Source organism: Rhinoderma darwinii, chromosome 13 (assembly GCF_050947455.1).
Source record: "Rhinoderma darwinii isolate aRhiDar2 chromosome 13, aRhiDar2.hap1, whole genome shotgun sequence".
Taxonomy (NCBI): domain Eukaryota; kingdom Metazoa; phylum Chordata; class Amphibia; order Anura; family Rhinodermatidae; genus Rhinoderma; species Rhinoderma darwinii.
In genome coordinates this window covers 70,668,667-70,678,666 of record NC_134699.1, presented here as the reverse complement: position 1 = coordinate 70,678,666, position 10,000 = coordinate 70,668,667, and the positions used below count along the sequence as shown (strand labels likewise).

The 10,000-nt window shown below is 46.6% G+C and overlaps 1 protein-coding gene across 1 annotated transcript in view; it reads right to left on the bottom strand.

The window, feature by feature from the left end:
* The window catches only part of LOC142665554 (uncharacterized), a 183,625-nt gene that overhangs the window by 8,505 nt on the left and 165,120 nt on the right, over positions 1 to 10,000 (bottom strand). The gene's annotated exons all lie outside the window — the stretch shown is intronic.

Genomic DNA, 10,000 nt, shown 5'->3' with positions numbered 1-10,000 from the left:
CACAAATCTTATATATACACACACACCACAACTCTTATATATACACACACCACAACTATAATATATACACAACACCACAACTCTTATATATACACAACACCACAACTATAATATATACACAACACCACAACTCTTATATATACACACAACACCAGTATACAACTATAATATATACACAACACAACTCATATATACACACACACCACAACTATAATATATATACACACACCACAACACAACTCTTATATATATATATATATATACACACACACACACAACACCACAGCTCTTATATATACACAACACCACAACTCTTATATAAACACACACACACAACACCACAACTCTTATATATACACACACAACACCACAACTCTTATATATACACACACACAACACCACAACTCTTATATATACACACACGCAACACACCACAACTCTTATATAAACACACACCACAACTCTTATATACACACACACAACACCACAACTCTTATATAAACACACAACACCACAACTCTTATATAAACACACAACACCACAACTCTTATATATACACACACAACACCACAACTCTTATATAAACACAACACCACAACTCTTATATATACACAACACCACAACTCTTATATATACACAACACCACAACTCTTATATATACACAACACCACAACTCTTATATATACACAACACCACAACTCTTATATATACACAACACCACAACTCTTATATATACACAACACCACAACTCTTATATATACACACACAACACCACAACTCTTATATATACACACACACCCCACAACTCTTATATAAACACACACCACAACTCATATACACACACACACCACAACTCTTATATAAACACAACACCACAACTCTTATATATACACACACACACACACACAACACCACAACTCTTATATAAACACAACACCACAACTCTTATATATACACACAACACCACAACTCTTTATATAAACACACACCACAACTCTTATATACACACAACACCACAACTCTTATACAAACAACACCACAACTCTTATATATACACACACAACACCACAACTCTTATATAAACACAACACCACAACTCTTATATATACACAACACCACAACTCTTATATATACACAACACCACAACTCTTATATAAACACACACACCCCACAACTCTTATATACACACACACACGACACCACAAATCTTATATATACACACACACCACACACTCTTATATATACACACACCACAACTATAATATATACACAACACCACAACTCTTTATATATACACAACACCACAACTATAATATATACACAACACCACAACTCTTATATATACACACAACACCAGTATACAACTATAATATATACACAACACAACTCATATATACACACACACCACAACTATAATATATATACACACCACAACACAACTCTTATATATATATATATATATCACACACACACAACACCACAGCTCTTATATATACACAACACCACAACTCTTATATAAACACACACACACAACACCACAACTCTTATATATACACACACAACACCACAACTCTTATATATACACACACACAACACCACAACTCTTATATATACACACACGCAACACACCACAACTCTTATATAAACACACACCACAACTCTTATATACACACACACAACACCACAACTCTTATATAAACACACAACACCACAACTCTTATATAAACACACAACACCACAACTCTTATATATACACACACAACACCACAACTCTTATATAAACACAACACCACAACTCTTATATATACACAACACCACAACTCTTATATATACACAACACCACAACTCTTATATACACAACACCACAACTCTTATATATACACAACACCACAACTCTTATATATACACAACACCACAACTCTTATATATACACAACACCACAACTCTTATATATACACACACAACACCACAACTCTTATATATACACACACACCCCACAACTCTTATATAAACACACACCACAACTCTTATATACACACACACACACCACAACTCTTATATAAACACAACACCACAACTCTTATATATACACACACACACACACACAACACCACAACTCTTATATAAACACAACACCACAACTCTTATATATACACACAACACCACAACTCTTATATAAACACACACAACTCTTATATACACACAACACCACAACTCTTATACAAACAACACCACAACTCTTATATATACACACACAACACCACAACTCTTATATAAACACAACACCACAACTCTTATATATACACAACACCACAACTCTTATATATACACAACACCACAACTCTTATATAAACACACACACACAACACCACAACTCTTATATATACACACAACACCACAACTCTTATATAAACACACACACAACACCACAACTCTTATATAAACGCAACACCACAACTCTTATATATACACACAACACAACTCTTATATATACACACACACACGACACCACAACTCATATATACACACACACAGAACAGCACAACTCTTATATACACACACACAACACCACAACTCTTATATATACACACACACCACAACTCTTATATATACACACAACACCACAACTCTTATATATACACACACACACAGAACACCACAACTCATATATATACACACACACACACACACCACAACTCTTATATATACACACAACACCACAACTCTTATATATACACACACAACACCACAACTCTTATATATACACACACAACACCACAACTCTTATATATACACACACAGAACACCACAACTCTTATATATACACACACAACACCACAACTATTATATATACAAACACACAAAACACCACAACTCTTATATAAACACACACACACACACAACACCACAACTCTTATATATATATACACACACACGCACACCACAACTCATATATACACACAACACCACAACTCTTATATATACACAACACCACAACTCTAATATATGCACACAACACCACAACTCTTATATATACACACAACACCACAACTCTTATATATACACAACACCACAACTCTTATATATACACACACAACACCACAACTCATATATACACACACACACCACAACTCTTATATATACACACACAACACCACAACACTTATATATACACACAACACCACAACTCTTATATAAACACAACACCACAACTCTTATATACACACACGACACCACAACTCTTATAATATACACACAACAGCACAACTCTTATATATATATATACACACACACACACACACACACACACACAACACCACAACTCTTATATATATACACACACACACCACAACTCTTATATATACACACACAACCACAACTCTTATATACACACACAACTCTTATATATACACACACGACACCACAACTCATATATACACACACACACCACAACTCATATATACACACAACACCACAACTCTTATATATACACACACGACACCACAACTCATATATACACACACACACACCACAACTCATATATACACACACACACACACCACAACTCTTATATATACACACACAACACCACAACTCTTATATATACACACACCACAACTATAATATATACACAACACCACAACTCTTATATATACACACAACACCAGTATACAACTATAATATATACACAACACAACTCATATATCCACACACACCACAACTATAATATATATACACACTACAACACAACTCTTATATATATATATATATATACACAACACCACAACTATAATATATGTACACAACACCACAACACAACTATTATATATACACACACAACACCACAACTATTATATATATATATATATATATATATATGTAACACCACAACTATTATATATACACAACACCACAACTATAAAATATATATATATATATATATATATATAACACCACAACTATAATATATGTACACAACACCACTATTATATATACACACACACACCACAACTATAATATATACGTAACACCACAACTATTATATATACACAACACCACAACTATTATATATACACAGCACCACAACTATAATAAATATACAACACCACAACACAACTCTTATATACACACACACACACACACCAGTATACAACTATTATATACATACACACACACACACACACACACACACACACACACACACACCACACACTCCCTACACCACCCAGACATCCACACACACACACCCTACACCACCCGCACACACCCTACGCCACCCGCACACACCCTACACCACCCAGACACACACACACCCTACACCACCCAGACACACACACACCCTACACCTCCCAGACAACCACACACCCTACACCACACACAAACGCATACAAACACACCCTACACACACACACACACACACACACACACACACACACACACACACTATACACCACCAAACACACACACACACACACACACACACACACCCTACACCACCCACACACCCTACACCACCCAGACACACACACACACACCCTACACTAGCCAGACACACACACAAACCTACACCACACACACACACACCCCACAAACACTCTGCACCACCCAGACACACCCTGCACCACCCTACACCACACACACACACCCTACACACCCACTCCCTACACCACCCACAGACACACACACACACACACACTACACAACCCACACCCTACAACACCCAGACACCACACACCACACACACTCTACACCACGCAGACACACCCTACACCACGCAGACACACCCTACACCACACACCCTACACCACCCAGACACACCCTACACCACCCAGACACACCCTACACCACGCAGACACACCCTACACCACGCAGACACACCCTACACCACGCAGACACACCCTACACCAGACACCACACACCCAGACACACCCTACACCACCCAGACACACACACCCTACACCAACCACACACACACACACTCTACACCAAAAACACACACACTCTACACCACCCACACACACACACTCTACACCACCCACACACACACACACACACACACACCCGACACCAGCCAGCCAGAGACACACACACCCTACACCACCCACACACCCTACACCACCCAGACACACACACACCCTACACTAGCCAGACACACACACAACCTACACCACACACACCCCACACCACAAACACTCTGCACCACCCAGACACACCCTGCACCACCCTACACCACACACACACACCCTACACACCCACTCCCTACACCACCCACAGACACACACACACACACACACACACTACACCACCCACACCCTACAACACCCAGACACCACACACCACACACACTCTACACCACGCAGACACACCCTACACCACGCAGACACACCCTACACCACACACCCTACACCACCCAGACACACCCTACACCACCCAGACACACCCTACACCACCCAGACACACCCTACACCACGCAGACACACCCTACACCACGCAGACACACCCTACACCAGACACCACACACCCTACACCACCCAGACACACACACACACTACACCAACCACACACACACACTCTACACCAAAAACACACACACACACACACACACTCTACACCACCCACACACACACACACACACTCTACACCACCCACACACACACCCTACACTACCCACACACCCTACACCACCCTACACCACCCAGACACACACACACCCTACACCAGCCAGACACACACACACACACCCGACACCAGCCAGCCAGAGACACACACAACCTACACCAGCCAGCCAGACACACACACAACCTACACCACACACACACACACACACACACACACATCCTACACACCCACTCCCTACACCACCCACACCCTACAACACCCAGACACCCTACACCACGCAGAGACACCCTACACAACACACACACACACCCTACACCACCCAGACACACACACACACACACACCCTACACCACCCAGACACCCACACACCCTACACCACCCACTCACACCCTACACAACGCACACACACACACCCTACACCACACACTCCCTACACCACCCAGACATCCACACACACACCCTACACCACACAAACACACCCTACACCAGCCAGACACACACCCTACACCACCCGCACACACCCTACACCACACACACACACACACACACACACCCTACACCACCCAGACACACACACACCCTACACCACAAACACACACACACACCCTACACCTCCCAGACACCCACACACCCTACACCACCCACTGACACCCTACGCAACGCACACACACACACACACCCTACACCACCCAGACACACACACACACACCCTACACCACCCACACACCCTACACCACCCAGACACACACACACCCTACACTAGCCAGACACACACACAACCTACACTAGCCAGACACACACACAACCTACACCACACACACACACACACACCCCACACCCCTTACACAACACACACTCTGCACCACCCAGACACACCCTACACCACACACCCTACACCACACACCCCCTAATCACCACACACAGACACACACACACACCCTACACACCCACTCCCTACACCACCCACAGACACACACACACACACACACACACCCTACACCACCCACACCCTACAACACCCAGACACCCACACACCCGACACCACACACACTCTACACCACGCAGACACACCCTACACCACCCAGACACACCCTACACCACCCAGACACACCCTACACCACCCAGACACACCCTACACCACCCAGACACACCCTACACCACGCAGACACACCCTACACCACGCAGACACACACACACACACACACACCCTACACCAGCCAGACACACACACACACACACACACCCGACACCAGCCAGCCAGAGACACACACAACCTACACGAGCCAGCCAGACACACACACAACCTACACCACACACACACCCTACACACCCACTCCCTACACCACCCACACCCTACAACACCCAGACACCCTACACCACGCAGACACACCCTACACAACACACACACACACACCCTACACCACCCAGACACACAAACACACACACCCTACACCACCCAGACACCCACTCCCTACACCACCCACAGACACACACACACACACACACCCTACACCACCCACACCCTACAACACCCAGACACCCACACACCTGACACCACACACACTCTACACCACGCAGACACACCCTACACCACCCAGACACACCCTACACCACCCAGACACACCCTACACCACGCAGACACACCCTACACCACCCAGACACACACACACCCTACACCACCCACACACACACACACTCTACACCAACCACACACACACACACTCTACACCAACCACACACACACACACTCTACACCACCCACACACACACACACACACACTCTACACCACCCACACACACACTCTACACCACCCACACACACACACCCTACACCACCCACACACCCTACACCAGCCAGACACACACACACCCTACACCAGCCAGACACACACACACACACACACACACCCGACACCAGCCAGCCAGAGACACACACAACCTACACCAGCCAGCCAGACACACACACAACATACACCACACAGACACACACCCTACACACCCACTCCCTACACCACCCACACCCTACAACACCCAGACACCCTACACCACGCAGACACACCCTACACAACACACACACACACCCTACACCACCCAGACACACACACACACACACACCCTACACCACCCAGACACCCTACACCACCCACTCACACCCTACACAACGCACACACACACACACCCTACACCACCCAGGCACGCACACACACACCCTACACCACCCACACACCTTACACTAGCCAGACACACACACAACCTACACCACACACACACACACACACCCCCCACACCACAAACCCCTTACACCACACACACTCTGCACCACCCAGACACACACCCTGCACCACCCTACACCACACACATCCCTAATCACCACACACAGACACACACACCCTACACACCCACTCCCTACACCACCCACACCCTACAACACCCAGACACCCACACACCCTACACCACGCAGACACACCCTACACCACACACCCTACACAACACACACACACCCTACACCACCCAGACACACCCTACACCACCCAGACACACCCTTCACCACCCAGACACATCCTACACCACCCAGACACACCCTACACCACACAGATACACCCACACACACACCCTACACCACCCACACACACACTTTACACCACCCACACACCCTACACCACCCAGACACGCACACACACACACCCTACACCAGCCAGACACACACACACACACACACACTACACCAGCCAGACAGACACACACACACACCCTACACCAGCCAGCCAGACACACACAACCTACACCAGCCAGCCAGACACACACAACCTACACCAGCCAGCCAGACACACACAACCTACACCAGCCAGCCAGACACACACAACCTACACCACACACACACACACACACCCTACACACCCACTCCCTACACCACCCACACCCTACAACACCCAGACACCCACACCCTACACCACACACACCCTACACCACGCAGACACACCCTACACCACACACCCTACACAACACACACACACACCCTACACCACGCAGACACACCCTACACCACCCAGACACACCCTACACCACCCAGACAAACCCTACACCACACACACACACCCTACACCACCCACACCCTACACCACCCAGACACACACACACCACCTACACCACACACACACACACACACACACACACACCCTACACCAGCAAGACAGACACACACACACACCCTACACCCCAGCCAGACACACACACAACCTACACCACACACACCCCACACCACAAACCCCTTACACCACACACACCCTACACCACCCAGACACACCCTGCACCACCTTACACCACACACACACACACACACACACACACCCTACAAAACACACCCAACACCACACAACACACACACACCCTACATACCCTACACCACCCAGACACTCTACAACACACACACCCTACACCACCCAGGCACACCCTACACCATCCAGATACACACACACCCACCCTACACCACACACACACACACACACACACACACTCTACACCACCCACAGACACACACACACACACACACACACCCTACGCACCCACACCCTACACCACCCACACCCTACAACACCCAGACACCCACACACCCTACACCACGCAGACACACCCTACACCACCCAGACACACCCTACACCACCCAGACACACCCTACACCACCCACACACACACACTCTACACCACCCACACACACACTCTACACCACCCACCCAAACACACTACACCACCCACACACACACACTCTACACCACCCACACACACACTCTACACCACCCACACACACACACACTCTACACCACCCACACAAACACACACCCTAAACCACCCACACACCCTAAACCACCCACACACCCTACACCACCCACACACCCTACACCACCCAGACACGCACACACACACACCCTACACCAGCCAGACACACACACACCCTACACCAGCCAGCCAGACACACACACACACACACACAACCTACACCAGCCAACCAGACACACACAACCTACACCACACACACACACACACACACACACACACACCCTACACAACCAATCCCTACACCACCCACACCCTACAACACCCAGACACCCACACACCCTACACCACACACCCTACACCACCCAGACACACCCTACACCACCCAGACACACCCTACACCACCCAGACAAACCCTACACCACACACACACACACACACCCTACACCACCCACACCCTACACCACCCAGACACACACACACACACACACACACACCCTTCACCACCCAGACACACACACACACACCACCTACACCACACACACCCTACTCCACACACACACACACACACACACATACACACCCTACACCAGCCAGACACACACACACA